General features: G+C 29.7%; 1 protein-coding gene across 1 annotated transcript in view; it reads left to right on the forward strand.

Annotated features, from left to right (window-relative positions):
• The first annotated feature begins 2020 nt into the window (after window positions 1-2020).
• RhoGEF64C (Rho guanine nucleotide exchange factor at 64C) overlaps window positions 2021-16464 on the forward strand; it is a 516589-nt gene continuing 502145 nt past the window's right edge. Inside the window, exon 1 of the mRNA XM_075305189.1 lies at window positions 2021-3090. The gene's annotated coding sequence lies outside the window, so the exon portion shown is untranslated. The remainder of the gene's footprint in view (window positions 3091-16464) is intronic.

The following is a 16464-nucleotide window of genomic DNA, read 5'->3' on the forward strand; positions in this document are numbered from 1 at the left end:
CAAAGTTTTTTTTTCATATATTCCAGATATGGTCGGAAGATTCCGAAAAAATGTTGAACATTACTTCTTACTGTATTAAATTTTTGCTATGAACTGTAAAATGTGTCTTATTAAAGGACTAAAGTCAGAAAAGAACAGTGTTTGGTATAAACGAAATGGACTGTGTTGTTGGTTCAAAAATAACTTTTTTTATTGAAAAAATAAATATTTTGTAACAAACGATTTTTTTTGGTGATAAAAGTGTATACTTTTCGAAGCAATTCAAAAAACTCTAACAAAAGAAAAACGTTTTCGGTACACGTTTTCCAAACGTTTTTTTTCTTTGCGTGCAGTAGAAATTATGCTATGTTTGAAGTAAAACACTTCTTTAAAATAAAGTTTTGAAAAACATGTCCTATATTTGAACGATTTTTTTGCTATGTAGTCAAGATGCAAAAAGACAACAAATTTAAAGACAATTTCATTAAATTTACAGAATTTTTCTGAATTATTAAAGTCAGGTTGACCTTAGCCTATAAATTTTTTCTTTCATGCTAAGATACCCATTTTTAAGTCAAATCACTTAATTATAAGGACAATACGACTTCATTGAAAAGTTTATCGACTTTTGGACAAGGAAAATAACTTTATTTTAGAGAAATGCGTCTTCTATGCTAAGCAAAATTTGTATTCGTATTTTAAAGACATGAAATCTTTGACCTCACGACAATATTTTTTTCAATGTACGTCAATTATGACCATATAATAATATAATGTACAAAATTATAAATTATAAATATAATGTACAAAACCGAATGATTGTTAAAGACCATATACTAATATACTCGTAATGTACAAAATTATAAATTATAAACGAAATTTGCTTCTCCAAGAGGATCCGGAGGTCAAATCTGGGGATCAGTTCATATGGGGACTATATATAATTATGGACCAATATGGACCAATTTTTGCATGGGTATTAGATGTCATATACTTACACCACGTACCAAATTTCGGATGAAATTTTCTCCTCTAAGTGGATCCGCAAACCAAATCTGGGGGTTGGTTCTATGGGGGCCATACGTAAATGTGGTCCGAGATGGCCCATTTGCAATACCATCCGACCTACATCAATAACAACTACTTGTGCCAAGTTTCAAGTCAGTGGGTATGGAATTATGAAGCAATTTAAACTAATAATTTAAATTCACGAAAAAAGCCCAACTAGATCGTTAAAGAATTTCATAAGTGCATTTCAAATTGTATTTTGAATCTGCCTTTAACGTAAAATTTCATGTTTTTCAGCTTTACGGAGTAGTTAGTGTAAGAAAACTCGTGTTCACGTTAGGCGGTGTTCACGTTACCGCGATCACACTGTACTTTATGGGGCCTTAGACCAATATTTCGATGTGTTACAAACGGAATGACAAAGTTAATATACCCCCCCCTCCACCATCATATGGGGGTGGGTATAATTACTTTTGCTTTTTTTGTTCTTTTCTCAAAACAAGTCCTTTTATCGCAATAAAACTAATTTGCACAAAACTAATTTTTTGTAGACTAAATTTTTGTAGAAATGTTAGATCGTGACAAATTCTTTTAACTGGGAAAAATAAATCTGAGTCATTTATTGTGTGAGGAAAAATTGCCAAATATGTAATTTGACATTTTTTAAGGCATAAAATCATAGATATGGCATCCCTGTTTACCGCATCATTAAGATTTCACTTCTCCACCAAGTCCCCTTTACACCATCCACAGAAATTTATGGTAATTTCTTGATTGAGAAGAGTTGTGTTGTTAACCACAAAGAAAACGAACTTGTTTTGAGGCCAAGCTTAAGACATCCAACCAAGCACTCGCCAAGAGTGGTTTATTAAAAACACACACGCACACACTACACACAACCACCATGTATGAACTCTCAGCAAAAAAGGGAGCACCAAACAAACCCATTTTGTTGTTTTATGGTCAGAGCATGCAGAACCGCCATTGAGTGTTTGGGAGTTGCAGCAAACCAAGAGCATTCGTTTGCTAACTGCGGTGACGGTTGAACGTGTGTTTGGTTATAACGGTTTTTCTACGTCCAACTTGCTCTGGATATTAACACCTCACCACCATAGCATAAACAAATAAGCGTCGGTGGTGGCTATGGCTTCTGGCCCTTTTGAATGTTATGATTATTTCGGTGATGTTTGTGCGTTTTAATGAAGCCTCGTGATCCCTACGAAAACCCACATAAATAAAACCCCAACCCATACCCATATAAAGCATCGGTGCGTGAGAAATGAAAAGAAAATTCTAAACAAAAGGCAACTCAATGTGTGCGACAAGTGCGTCCCAAGCCATAGACTAGTGGTAGTGCGTGTGGTAGAGAGATGTTCTGAATATTTGTGTGCCTCAAATGAAAGTTCAGAGCCCGGCGTTTTCTATCTGAAGAGTGGCTAACTAGCATCCACTTCATGATGATCATGCATGTCACTATGATAATTTTAAAGTAAAATTTACATTGTGCATCTGTGTGTATGCAAATGAAGAAAATACCTTCGTGGAGAAATGCTTGTGGAAAAAATTTGTAGACCAAGAAAATTGATTCTATAAAATATCGGTTGAGAAATTTAAGAAAAGGCGAAAATATTATGTAGATAAATATAAATGTCTATCAATTAAAAATTTAAATTTTACAGTGAAAATCTTAAATCTTATTGTGGAAAACAGTGCAAAATAAAATATAAATATTTTTTTATAAAAGGCTAAGAAAAAGTGACCGAAAGTTAATGACCTTAAAACCAAATTAACAAATCTAAGAATGTTATGAAATAGCTACTTATCAAAAAAGAATATAGGAATTATAAAATAAAAAGCTAAAAATAGAAAATTGAATAAAGCTAATACAATAAATAAAAAAAAAAATAAATAAATTTCTTGTGGAGTTAAAAGTTTTGAAAATCTAAGAAACCCCTTTTTAAAAAATTCTTGTGTAAAATAGTGTGCAAGTGATCAAAAGCTAACGAAACTGTAATACCAGCATCGAAATCTTATATTTTTGGATTATTATGAATTTCTCTATGACAGCACATATTGGGATTTTAAAAACGATTGATTTCTAAGGTAATAATTCATTTCTTTGCATCACTGAGACTATATATACCAAAAGACATTTCTTCGTAAACTAATCGAAAATTTTCGCTAAAGGTAACAAATCCAGCAACAAATTTGGAAGTTGTTCACACAACTTTAATAACGCTTCAAAAATGTCCTCCCAAAAATGTTCTATGTTTTAACTACACAGGAAGTTCCTTTTTATAACTGGCTTTTTTCGTATTTTTAATGTGCAATTTTAACTTTTTTGTTTCAAATGGGTGAAAAACAGACTAAAAGATAATAATAAAATGATTTTAATTTTTCGTTTTTTTCAGCTTTTTTTCTTCATATGCTATCAAAGTCCTTTAAAAACAAGTTAAAGGGAATTTTTTTTCCAAATTCAGACTAGACTTCCAGTAGAAATTATGCTATGTTTCAAGTAAAAAACATCTTTAAAATAAAGAATTGAAAAACATGTCCTATATTTTAACGATGTTTTGCTTTGTAGTCAAGATGCAAAAAGACAACAAATTTAAAGACAATTTCATTAATTTAAAAGAATTTTTCTGAATTTTTAAAGTCAAGTTGACCTTAGCCCAAAAATTTTTTCTTTCACGTTATGATACCCATTTCTAAGGCAAATCATTTAGTTATAAGGACAATACGACTTCATTGAAAAGTTTATCGACTTTTGTTCAAGGAAAAAACTTCATATTCGTATTTTAAAGACATGAAATCTTTGGCCTCATGACAATATTTTTTTAGTGTAGATTGGTAGAATTCTTGATGTTTTGTTAGATTTTGCAAAATTTTCTTCTCCAAAATGTTCTATAGAAATAAAATGTCAACGAAATTTTCTATAGAAATAAAGTTATGGCAAAATTTTCTATAGAAATAAAATTTTGACAAAAGTTTTGATAGAAATAAAATTTTCACAAATAAACGGAAACAAAATTTGGGCCAAATTTTCTATAGTTTTGGTAAAATTTTCTATAGAAATAATATTTTGACAAACTTTTTTTATAGAAATATAATTTTGACAAAATTTTCTATAGAAATCAAATGTTGACAAAATTTTCTATAGAAGTAAAATTTTAAAAAAATTTTCTATAGAAATAAAACTTTGACAAAATTTCCTATTTATTTTCTATAGAAATAAATTTTTGATAAAATTGTCTATAGAAATAAAATTTTGACAAAAGTTTTTATAGAAATAAAATTTGCACAAATAAATCATGACAAAATTTGCTATAGAAATACAGCTGTGGCAAACTTTTCTATAGAAATAAAATTTTGACAAAATTTTCTACGGACAAAAAATTTTCGCCAAATTTTCTATAGTTGTGGTAACATTTTCTATAGAAATAACATTTTGACAAAATTTTTTATAGAAAAAAAATTTTTACAAAATTTTCTATAGAAATAAAATTTTGACAAAATTTTCTATAGAAATAAAATTTTGACAAAATTTTCTATATAAATAAAATTTTGACAAAATTTTCTATAGAAATAAAATTTTGATCCTGTTGTTGTATTATTGTTAGTATATTAATGTTAGAAATAAGAGAATTGTTTTGAGTAGTATTTAAAATGTTGATTTAAGTAACTGTATAAGGCCTTTGTAAGGCTTAGTTACATATGAAAATAAATAAATTAAATTAAATTAAATAAAATTTTGACAAAATTTTCTATAGAAATAAAATTTTAACAAAATTTTCTATATAAATAAAACTTTGACAAAAGTTCTTATAAAAATAAAATTTTCACATATAAATCATGACAAAATTTGCTATAGAAATACAATTTTGGCAAAATTTTCTATAGAAATAAAATTTTGACAAAATTTTCAACGGAAACAAATTTTGGGCCAAATTTTCATTAGTTTTGGTAAAATTTTCTATAGAAATAATATTTTGACAAACTTTTTTTTATAGAAATATAATTTTGACAAAATTTTCTATAGAAATAAAATGTTGACAAAATTTTCTATAGAAGTAAACTTTTAACAAAATTTTCTATAGAAATAAAACTTTGACAAAATTTCCTATTTATTTTCTATAGAAATAAAGTTTTGATAAAATTGTCTATAGAAATAACATTTTGACAAAATTTTTTCTAGAAATAAAATTTTGACAAAATTTTCTATAGAAATAAAATTTTGACAAAATTTTCTATAGAAATAAAATTTTGACAAAATTTTCTATAGAAATAAAATTTTGACAAAATTTTCTATAGAAATAAAATTTTGACAAAATTTTCTATACAAATAAAATTTTAACAAAATTTTCTATATAAATAAAACTTTGACAAAAGTTTTTATAAAAATAAAATTTTCACATATAAATCATGACAAAATTTGCTATAGAAATACAATTTTGGCAAAATTTTCTATAGAAATAAATTTTGACAAAATTTTCTACGGAAGCAAAATTTCGGCGAAATTTTCTATAGAAATAAAATTTTGAAAAATTTTCTAGAGAAATAAAATTTTTACAAACTTTCCTATAGAAATAAAATTTTGACAAAATTTTCTATAGAAATAAAATTATGGCAAAATTTTCTATAGAAATAAAATTATGGCAAAATTTTCTATAGAAATAAAATTTTGACAAAAGTTTTTATAGAAATAAAATTTTCACAAATAAATCATGACAAAATTTGCTATAGAAATACAGCTTTGGCAAACTTTTCTATAGAAATAAAATTTTGACAAAATTTTCAACGGAAACAAAATGTGGGCCAAATTTTCTATAGTTTTGGTAAAATTTTCTATAGAAACAATATTTTGACAAACTTTTTTTTTAAATAAAATTTTGACAAAATTTTCAACGGAAACAAAATGTGGGCCAAATTTTCTATAGTTTTGGTAAAATTTTCTATACACAGAAAAAAATGTCACGAAAATTTTTCCAATTAAAATCTTAATTGAGTTTTAGAAAATATTCAATTAAAAATTTAATTGATTCAACAAATTTTTTAATTGAAATAAAAATCAATCACACAAATTAATAGTATCAATTAAATATTTAATTGGATCAATTAATTTTTTAATTGATACTATCATTTCTGTGATTGAAGACATTTCAATTAAAAAATTAATTGGATCAATTAATTTCGTGATTGAATCAGAAAAAAATTTTTTTGTGTGTAGAAACAATATTTTGACAAACTTTTTTTATAGAAATATAATTTTGACAAAATTTTCTATAGAAATAAAATGTTGACAAAATTTTCCATAGAAGTAAAATTTTAACAAAATTTTCTATAGAAATAAAATTTTGACAAAATTTCCTATTTATTTTCTAAAGAAATAAAGTTTTGATAAATTTGTCTATAGAAATAAAATTTTGACAAAAGTTTTTATAGAAATAAAATTTTCACAAATAAATCATGACCAAGTTTGCTATAAAAATACAGCTGTGGCAAACTTTTCTATAGAAATAAAATTTTGACAAAATTTTCTACGGACACAAAATTTCGGCCAAATTTTCTGTAGTTTTGGTAAAATTTTCTATAGAAATAAAATGTTGACAAAATTTTTTATAGAAATAAAATTTTGACAAATTTTTTTATAGAAATAAAATTTTGACAAAATTTTTTATAGAAATAAAACTTTGACAAAATTTTTTATAGAAATAAAATTTTGACAAAATTTTTTATAGAAATAAAATTTTGACAAAATTTTCTATAGAAATAACATTTTGATAAAATTTTCTATAGAAATAAAATTTTGACAAAATTTTCTACGGACACAAAATTTCGGCCAAATTTTCTATAGTTGTGGTAAAATTTTCTATAGAAATAAAATTTTGCCAAAATTTTTTATAGAAATAAAATTTTGCCAAAATTTTTTATAGAAATAAAATTTTGACAAAATTTTTTATAGAAATAAAATTTCGGCAAAAGCCGAAAGGCTATCAATGTAAAACCTTTTTTCGGAGGGTTCAAGTGTGGTTTATTGTTGGGTTTCATGAACTGAATTTATTCAGATAATTGGTTGATAGTTTTGCTGCAAATAGAGGATGCTGATGAGGAATGTGGTAATTCCGAAACGTGCGTCCATCCAACCAACTTGCAGTCTATAGGGCTTTGCCCAAATAAATTTGACAAACATTATTTTCCTCTGTTGGTTAAGCTACACTTGTAGTTTAGTCAATGTATGGTTTTAAGCTGAAATCAAAAAAATAACAACAATGATTAAAGAACAAAAACCAACAATAACCAAACAAAACGAATGAAAGAAAGAAGAGGAAGCACGCTCAAAATAAAACCCAGCCAACTTCATTCAAATCGATGATTTGACGGTGGCAAAGGAAAAGAGAGATGTTTGTACGAATTTATTTCAGCAAAAACCGGCTATCAATGTAAAACCTTTTTTCGGAGGGTTCAAGTGTGGTTTATTGTTGGGTTTAATGAACTGCCTGAATTTATTCTGATAATTGGTTGATAGTTTTGCTGCAAGTAGAGGATGCTGATGAGGAATGTGGTAATTCCGAAACGTGCGTCCATCCAACCATCTTGCAGTCTATAGGGCTTTGCCCAAATAAATTTGACAAACATTCTTTTCCTCTGTTGGTTAAGCTACACTTGTAGTTTAGTCAATGTATGGTTTTAAGCTGAAATCAAAAAACAACAACAATGAAATAAAATTTCGACAAAATTTTCTATAGAAATAAAATTTTGACAAAATTTTCTATAGAAATAAAATTTTGACAAAATTTTCTATAGAAATAAGATTTTGACAAAATTTTATATAGAAATAAAATTTTAACAAAATTTTCTATATAAATAAAACTTTGACAAAAGTTTTTATAGAAATAAAATTTTGACAAAAGTTTTTATAGAAATAAAATTTTCACATATAAATCATGACAAAATTTGCTAGAGAAATAACATTTTGACAAAATTTTCTAGAGAAATAAAGTTTTTACAAAATTTTCTAGAGAAATAAAATTTTTACAAAATTTTCTAGAGAAATAAAATTTTGACAAAATTTTCTATAGAAATAAAATTTTGACAAAATTTTCTATAGAAATAAAATTTTGACAAAATTTTCTATAGAAATAAAATTTTGACAAAATTTTCTATAGAAATAAAATTTTTACAAAATTTTCTATAGAAATAATATTTTGACAAAATTTTCTATAGAAATACAATTTTGACAACATTTGCTATGGAAATAATATTTTGAAAACATTTTCTAAAGAAATAAAATTTTGAGAAAATTATCTATTGAAATAAAATTTTGAGGAAATTTTCTATGGAACTAAATTTGAAAAAAAAAATCTATAAATTCAATATCTTAAACAAATTAGTTTAGAGTTAATCATACTATCAAAGTCCATTGCGAGTAAGGTCTCCCATTTTGTAGGAGCAGTGCCTTTCGCTTTTTGGTGCAAGTTAAAATCGTAAAACAAATTTGACACGTTTGCAATTCTGGGGATATTTAAACTTCCAAAGAATTTACGCTAATACACTGAAAAAACAGTGATCCCTCCAGGAAAAACATTTTTGGTTAATTTTAGAAAATTTACACTAAACAGTATTACAAACGCTCACATCACGCCGATATCACATAAAAAAGTAAATACTTTTCTACAAATTCAAGAAAATTTATTAAACATATGTAATTAATTTTTTTACTTATTAAAAAAAATGGGACATTTTCACCAGAATCATCAAACATCATGTAAACATTTAATATCCTTCCACAAATATTGTAACCAAAGACACTTTAGAAGGCGGACTCCTCTCAAAAGTGGAATGACAAAGTGAGACGTTTGAACATCTCCCACATATGAACAAAATGTATGTGGCCACGGATGTCCCATTCTGAGAAGTTTCTATATACATACATATTTGTTAATTTTACAAAATATGAGAATGTTGTTGAGTAGTTTCCTGAAAATCTGGGATTAATTTTAAAAATATACAAAATTCTATTGTCTCAAGAATAGAAAAAATATTTGTTTCATTTTATGCAAATATTTTGTGTGACGAAACAAAATGCATCATATTCAATTCCTCGAATGATGAAAATTTTGAATTTTGTCCATTCTCATTTCATCCTATTGCCCTACAATTGCTCAAATTCCATACAAAAGAGACAGAAACAAAAATGTCAAACATAAATGCCTTAAAGTCATATTTCTTGGTATTTCATGGAGGAATAAATGAATGAATGCTGGTGTTTTTTTTTTTCAATCTAAAAGCAAGTCAGCCAGCTTAAGCATAGATAAATGCAAGAAGGCTACAAATGGCAAGGAAAATGTCAAACAAAAAATTTTAAACGTTGTTACTCTGTGCAAGAGCACAACATGTAGGAGTGGAAATTCCTGTTCTAAGCAAAATAAAAAATCGTTTTTTTGCTACGTGGAGAACAACTTTAAGAGGAGTGGACAGACATTTTAGTAGATCATGAGTGATTTTAGTAGAGGAAATCAAAAACGACCCCAAAACCATAAAACCTGTATTGATAAATGACAACAAATGCAACAACAACGAAACGAGGCGAAAATTTATAACGCTTACAGTAAGCTTTACAAGGAAGGCCTGATTGAAGTAATGCTACTTGGCAAAAAAGTAAGCCTATACAGAGTAGATGATATGAAATGTTAAAAATTACCCCCATTTCATGTGCTGTTCGAGAGACAAAAAATGCGTGTAAGTATTTTGAATATCTGAGTCCATTACTGATGAAAAAAGTGGTATTTATGAAAGTATTTTCGGCTTTAAAAAGCCTGACTATTTTCCAAAATCGATGGTTGATGTTTTTTTAAAACATTTTTATGATCGGTTCAACTGGTTTTCCGAAAAAAATCATAAAAACGCGTATTTTGGAAAGAAAAATCTAATTTCATTGTCCTTTTGGGAAGCATTGCCTTCGAGTTATGCGATTCGACTTAAATCACAGCTTATACGGCCGACCCTTAATCCTAAATACCCACCAACATGATTCAAATATAATACTTTCCTTTGAAAACTCTTCTTCATAGGGGTTTTTGTTGATAATATAGAGTATCAGGTGGATTTTGATGACCGATACTATGCCAAAATATATATACCAAAACATGGACCGATGCACACCATATTCAACACACCCTAGAGATCTATATGGGGACTATACCAAAACATATATAGATATACATCAATAGCGGCAGACTTTATGGACCTCAAATACCTCTACATTTTGAATTTCAGGTAAATCGGTTAAAAGTTGCTGTGTCTAGAAGCCAGATCGGTCTATATGGGGTCTATACCAAAACATAGACACACCTTCTTTGGCACACTGGTTAATGGACTCAAAATACCTCTAGATTTTGAATTTCAGGTAAATCGGGTAAGAATTGCGGTGACTAGAAGCATTAGAAGTCAAATTAGTAGATCGGGTTTACCAAAACATTGACCGATTATTCACACCATATTTATAGTCTTTAAAGTCGGAAATCTATATTTGGATGTGGGAATGACAAACATCATCATTCTATGATTGTACACTACACGCAAAGAAAAAAAAACGTTTGGAAAACGTGTACCGAAAACGTTTTTCTTTTGCTAGAGTTTTTTGAATTGCTTCGAAAATTTTAAACTTTTATCACCAAAAAAATTCGTTTGTTACAAAATTTTTATTTTTTCAATAAAAAAAGTTTTTTTTGAAACAACAACACAGTCCATTTCGTTTATATCAAACAGTGTTCTTTTCTAACTTTAGGTCTTTAATAAGACATATTTTACAGTTCAAAATTTAATATAGTACAATGTAATGTTGAACATTTTTCGGAATCTTCCGAACATATCTGGAATATATGTAAAAAAAAAACAAAAAAACTTTGGTCGAAGTAGGGATCGAACCCACGACCCTTGGCATGCAAGTCGGACGTAGCAACCACTGCTCTACGGTGATACACTAAATGTTTGTTTCTGTTAAATAAACTTTGTTTATTCGGTTCGTGGGCGCCGCAAGCTATGCTCTATAAATATAACTTATATGGATATTTATCTATTGATGACCATAACAGGTACATAGCTCAGTGGTCAGTGTGTTTGCTTACAAAGTGCATGGTCCGCGGTTCGATTCTCCGTCCAGGCGAAAGGTAAAAAAAATTTAAAAAATTTATAAAATCGTATAATTTCTTCTACATTGTTGGTATTACAGAAAAAGGTGTTATGAACTAAAAAACCTCGTGGATGTGAGAAAAATGTGAGGGAAAATGCAATTAGCAAGAAAACAATGTTTTTTTTTTTGAGTTTGTCTTCATGTATTTGTTTTTACATCCTGGAAAAGAATAAACGTTTATCACAAAAAGTATATATTTTTCTTCCAAATACACTTCCTGCGAAAATCAAATGAGAAACGAACTTTGTTTGTCTAAAATTTCGTTTAGGAGGAAAGAATTATTTTTTTGCGTGTAGGAACCAAAGATTTTTTACCTTCTCTCAAAAAATTAAAATTAAAAAAAAAAAACAAATTAAAAAATTTTTCTATAGAAAATTTTGTTAAAATTTTATTTCTATAGCAAAGATAGTCAAAATGTTATATCTATAGAAAATTTTGCCAAAATTTCATTTCTATATAAAATTTTGTCAAAATTTTATTTCTATTGAAAATTTTGTCAAAATTTAATTTCTGTAGAAAATTTTGTCAAAATTTCATTTCTATAGAAAATTTTGTCAAAATTTCATTTCTATAGAAAATTTTGTCAAAATTTTATTTTATTGAAAATTTTGTGAAAATTTCATTTCTATAGAAAATTTTGTCAAAATGTCGTTTCTATAGAAAATTTTGTCAAAATGTATTTTCTATACAAAATTTTGTTAAAATTTAATTTCTATAGCAAAGTTAGTCAAAATGTTATATCTATATCAAATTTTGTTAAAATTTTATTTCTATTAAAAATTTTGTCAAAATTTCACATCTATAAAAAATTTCTAAAAAAATTAGTCAAAATTTCATTTCTATAGAAATTTTATTAAGTACCTCTTAGTTGGAGAGGAATGTTTTGCAAAATCTACCGAAATATCAAGAATTCTACCAATCTACCAAAAATAAAAAATCTACTATTTTTGGAAGAATTCTACCAACTGTGGCAACCATGCTTCTGAAGCATATTTGTAAGAACATTTGGTGTTAACTTAGTCAACCATATTCTGAAAACAAATTCGAAAGGATTTGAACTGTTTTGAAGAGCAGGGTCAGGGTAAGTCTGGTACAAACACTGAAGTACTGATTTTTGAATACATGTTTTCCACACACGTATCCCTTACATTTCAAACAAATCGGACAACATGATTTTTCGTTTATACACAGAAACACGGCGTATAGGCAGATGTAAAACGGTCATTCTTAACAAATGTTGAGGAGAATGTGGTCCCTTTCCACCAATTTGTTTAAAATAATGTTCTGTATTCAATTCGTTGGACAATATTCTCCATTTCCTGTGAATTTCAAGCGTGGAATATTGTTTGCCGTCCAATAAATTGGAAAAAATAAAACTGCTTTAAAATTTACCATACTAACACGGATAACATGTCTCTCCGGAACATATATCGGAAAATGAAGCACCCTCTACGTTCCCTGTCAATTTCATGTAAATTTAAGATTTTTACTTAGAAAAGTCTGGCAGAAGTCTGTGCAAAAATCATAAAATTATGTATTGAGCCAAAGAAGAAACCTCTCCCTTCGGCCAAAGAAGAAACCTCTCCCTTCCTTCTCGACCAGATATCAGAAAATCACATAACCTTAATTCATTTCAACGTTACCCAACAATTTCTATAAATTCCAAGTAAATTGATGAAGTTTATTTTATTATTCCAACCAGATATCGAAAAAGTATGCTTCCTGTATTAATTTAATCAACTTCTCCCACGTTCCCTGTAAATTTCAAGTAAATCAGAGAAGTTTGGGTTTTGCTCTATTTTTTTAAAGCAACGACAATTTCGCCAATAAAATATCGACAATAGTAATAGATCCCTTAACATGAAAATTCCAAGAAAATCTAGAAACTTTCAAGTTTCAATTTTCAAATTGTGGGGCAAGAAGAAGGTTCCTTCCCCGTCTAAATACCAAAAAATCAGGTACACCATATTGATTTCATAATCTTCCCTACGGCCTTTGTAAATTTCATGTAAACTTAGGGAACCTCCTCTAGGATTTTTTCCAATCTTAGAGGAGGTCCCGCTCCCAGACGAGATGTCGACAAATGATGTAGCGTATGTTGTGTAGACGCCCCAATTAAAAAAAACAGGGCAAGGGGAGACCCTTATTCCAGTCCAAGTCACACAAAATCAGGTATCCCATATTAATTTCATAACCTCCCCCACGTTCTCTGTACATTTCATGTAAATTGGAAAAGTGTAATTGTTTCACTGTATGTACTTAAGGAGAAGTGGATGTCTCCCTGTGTCGTTTTAGTTTCTCCCAGCAAATATTAAAAAATCAGATACCTCATATAAATTTCATAACCTCATCTAGGTTTTCCGTAAAATTTCAGCACGTCGGAGAATTTTAGTTTTTCACTGTACGTTCGGGCAAAGGGGAGGCCCTCCTACCGACCAAATGTCGAAAGAAAACAAGTATATACGGCCGTAAGTTCGGCCAGGCCGAATATTATGTACCCTCCACCATGGATTGCGTAGAATCTTCTATGTTACGAAAGACTGTCATCTACAATCGAATTACATGGGTTGTGGTATCTTAAAACTTCTTAACATCGTTTCCTAAATTGTGAGTTAGTCCATACGTGGTATATATTAGACAAAAAAGGTGGACTTTTGCACGGTACGTAGAGAATCAGAATTGAAATATGGGGGTCGCTTATATGTGGGCTATATAAAATTATGAATTTAATATGGACCAATTTTTGTGTGATTGGGGATCGATTTATCTGAGGGGTATATATAACTATAGACCGCTATGGACCTAGTTAGGCATGGTTGTTAACGGCCATATACTAGCACAATGTACCAAATTTCAACTGACTCGGATGAAATTTGCTCCTCCAAGTGGCTCCAAAACCAAATCTCGGGATCTGTTTATATGGGGGCTATATATAATTGTGGACCGATTTCGACCAATTTGTTTGAGGCCATATATTAACACCACGTACCAAATATCAACTGAATCAGATGAATTTTAGTCTTCCAAGAGGCTCCGGAGGTCAAATCTGGTGATCGGTTTATATAGGGGCTATATATAATTATGGAGCGATGTGGACCAATTTTTGCATGGTCATTAGAGACCATATACTAACACCATGTAACAAATTTCAGACCGATCGGATGAAATTTGCTTCTCTTAGAGGCTCCGGAGCCAAATCGGGGGATCGGTTTATATGTGGGCTATATATAATTATTGTCCATTGTGGACCAATTTTAAGTACCAAATTTCCAACACTATGTGCCGAATTTCCGCCGGATCGGATAAAATTTGCTTCTCTTAGAGGCTCTGCAAGCCAAATCGGGGGATCGGTTTATATGGGGACTATATATAATTATGGACCGATGTGGACCAATTTTTGCGTGGTTGTTAGAAACCATATACCAACACCATGCACCAAATTTCAGCCGGTTCGGATGAAATTTGCTTCTCTTAGAGTCCCCGTAAGCCAAATTTGGGGGTCCGTTTATATGTGGGCTATACGTAAAAGTAGACCGATATGGCCCATTTGCAATACCATCCGACCTACATCAATTACAACTACTTGTGCCAAGTTTCAAGTCGATAGCTTGTTTTGTTCGGAAGTTAGCGTGATTTCAACAGTCGGACGGACGGACGGACATGCTCAGATCGACTCAGAATTTCACCACGATCCAGAATATATATACTTTATGGGGTCTTAGAGCAAAAATAGTTGCTGCTCTTTGTCTAGATGCCCCCATTCAACCTTTCCTGAAAATTTAAGCAAATAATTTTGTTCTAATTTTCAAAAAGTCGGGTAAGATAGAAGTCCCCATCCCCGTCTAAATATTACAAAATCAGGTACCCCATATTAATTTCATAATCTCACGGCGTGTTCTCTGCAAATCTCAAGTAAATCGGGAAATTTTTGTTTTTTTTTTCACTGTACTTCAAAAAGAAGTCGGACAAAGGGGGGTTCCCCCTCCGCGATCAAATATCGAAAAATAAAGTAGCGGGTCTTTGTCTAAACATCACCCCTAACCTACCTTGGAAATTTCACCCAAATCGGAAAACTTTGGTACAGTTTTGAAAAAGTCAGGCAAGGGGAGGCCCCCTCCCCCACCAGATATCAAAAAATGAGGTTACCTTATTTCATCACATAAACATTTTAATCCGTTTCGTAGTTTTAATGGAAAAATGTCTTTGTAACCACAATTGCCGAGTTCGCGATGGGCCCATTATTGTTAAAAGTACATGATGGGCGTATCATTGGTAAAATTTACAAATTTTAAGAAATTCGGAACTATTTTGTGGGAGATACGAATTTAGTAAGTCTTTAGGCTTCATTTGTGTATGATTTCCCCTTTTTTAGTTCATTTAACTAATGTACCCAAAAATTATTATAGTCCAGAAAATATTCTTAAAACTTCATAATTCCATGAATTCCTAAAATAGAATTAAATTAATAGAATTAATAGAATTAATAGTCTTTAAGGTTTCTGATCCATATACTTAATAAATAATAAATTGGTGTTGACACATAGGCGATATGGCTGTGACATCTTTGCAGATATTCTTAATAATTGTTTCATTGTTTTATCAGATACTCGTATTTATCTGTTCGGGAGAGGTTCTTGAAATCAATACCCCAAATACCTAAGTAAAGGTCAAAATCTTTGAATCCATATAAATAATTTCGTGATCTGAGTAACTGAGAGATATCTGTAACTTTATCAGAGGAAAGCATTGCGGCTGGAATGGGCACAATGTAAATATATGTTTTTTTTTTTTACATATAAAGCCGCCGGCCTGTAGCCACAATATTTTGGCCTATTGGCTTTGGGTTACGAAAAGTCCAAAGCAAAAGAATTGGGCACATTGTATGTGAAGACTAGATGAGCCTAGTTTGCTTAGTGCCACGAGAAGCGAAATGCCAGTTTTTCTCTAGCTCTCTGTAGCATTTGTCGCAGAGTTGACTGACTAGTAGACGACTGACTCTGGAGCCTTTGTTATTTTAGTTCTGCGGTTGATCTTGCAATGCTATGCATCATAGCCATGGGCACCGAACCAAGTAAATAATTCCCACGAAACGTGATTTGCGGGTATGTGTTGGCCATGTTTGGTGGCAGAGTTAATAGTGCGACTTTTAATGTTTAGGATTTTGCCGGGTTAAAAGCTGGCTGTTTAAGTTCAAATGCCGTTTTTTTAGCTTTGTTCAGTCATATAATCATTTTCAAGTGTAATCCCTCCGTTAGGATTTGTCTATGCCTTTTTCTGCCTTTCGG

Source organism: Haematobia irritans, chromosome 4 (assembly GCF_050003625.1).
Source record: "Haematobia irritans isolate KBUSLIRL chromosome 4, ASM5000362v1, whole genome shotgun sequence".
Classification (NCBI taxonomy): Eukaryota; Metazoa; Arthropoda; class Insecta; order Diptera; family Muscidae; genus Haematobia; species Haematobia irritans.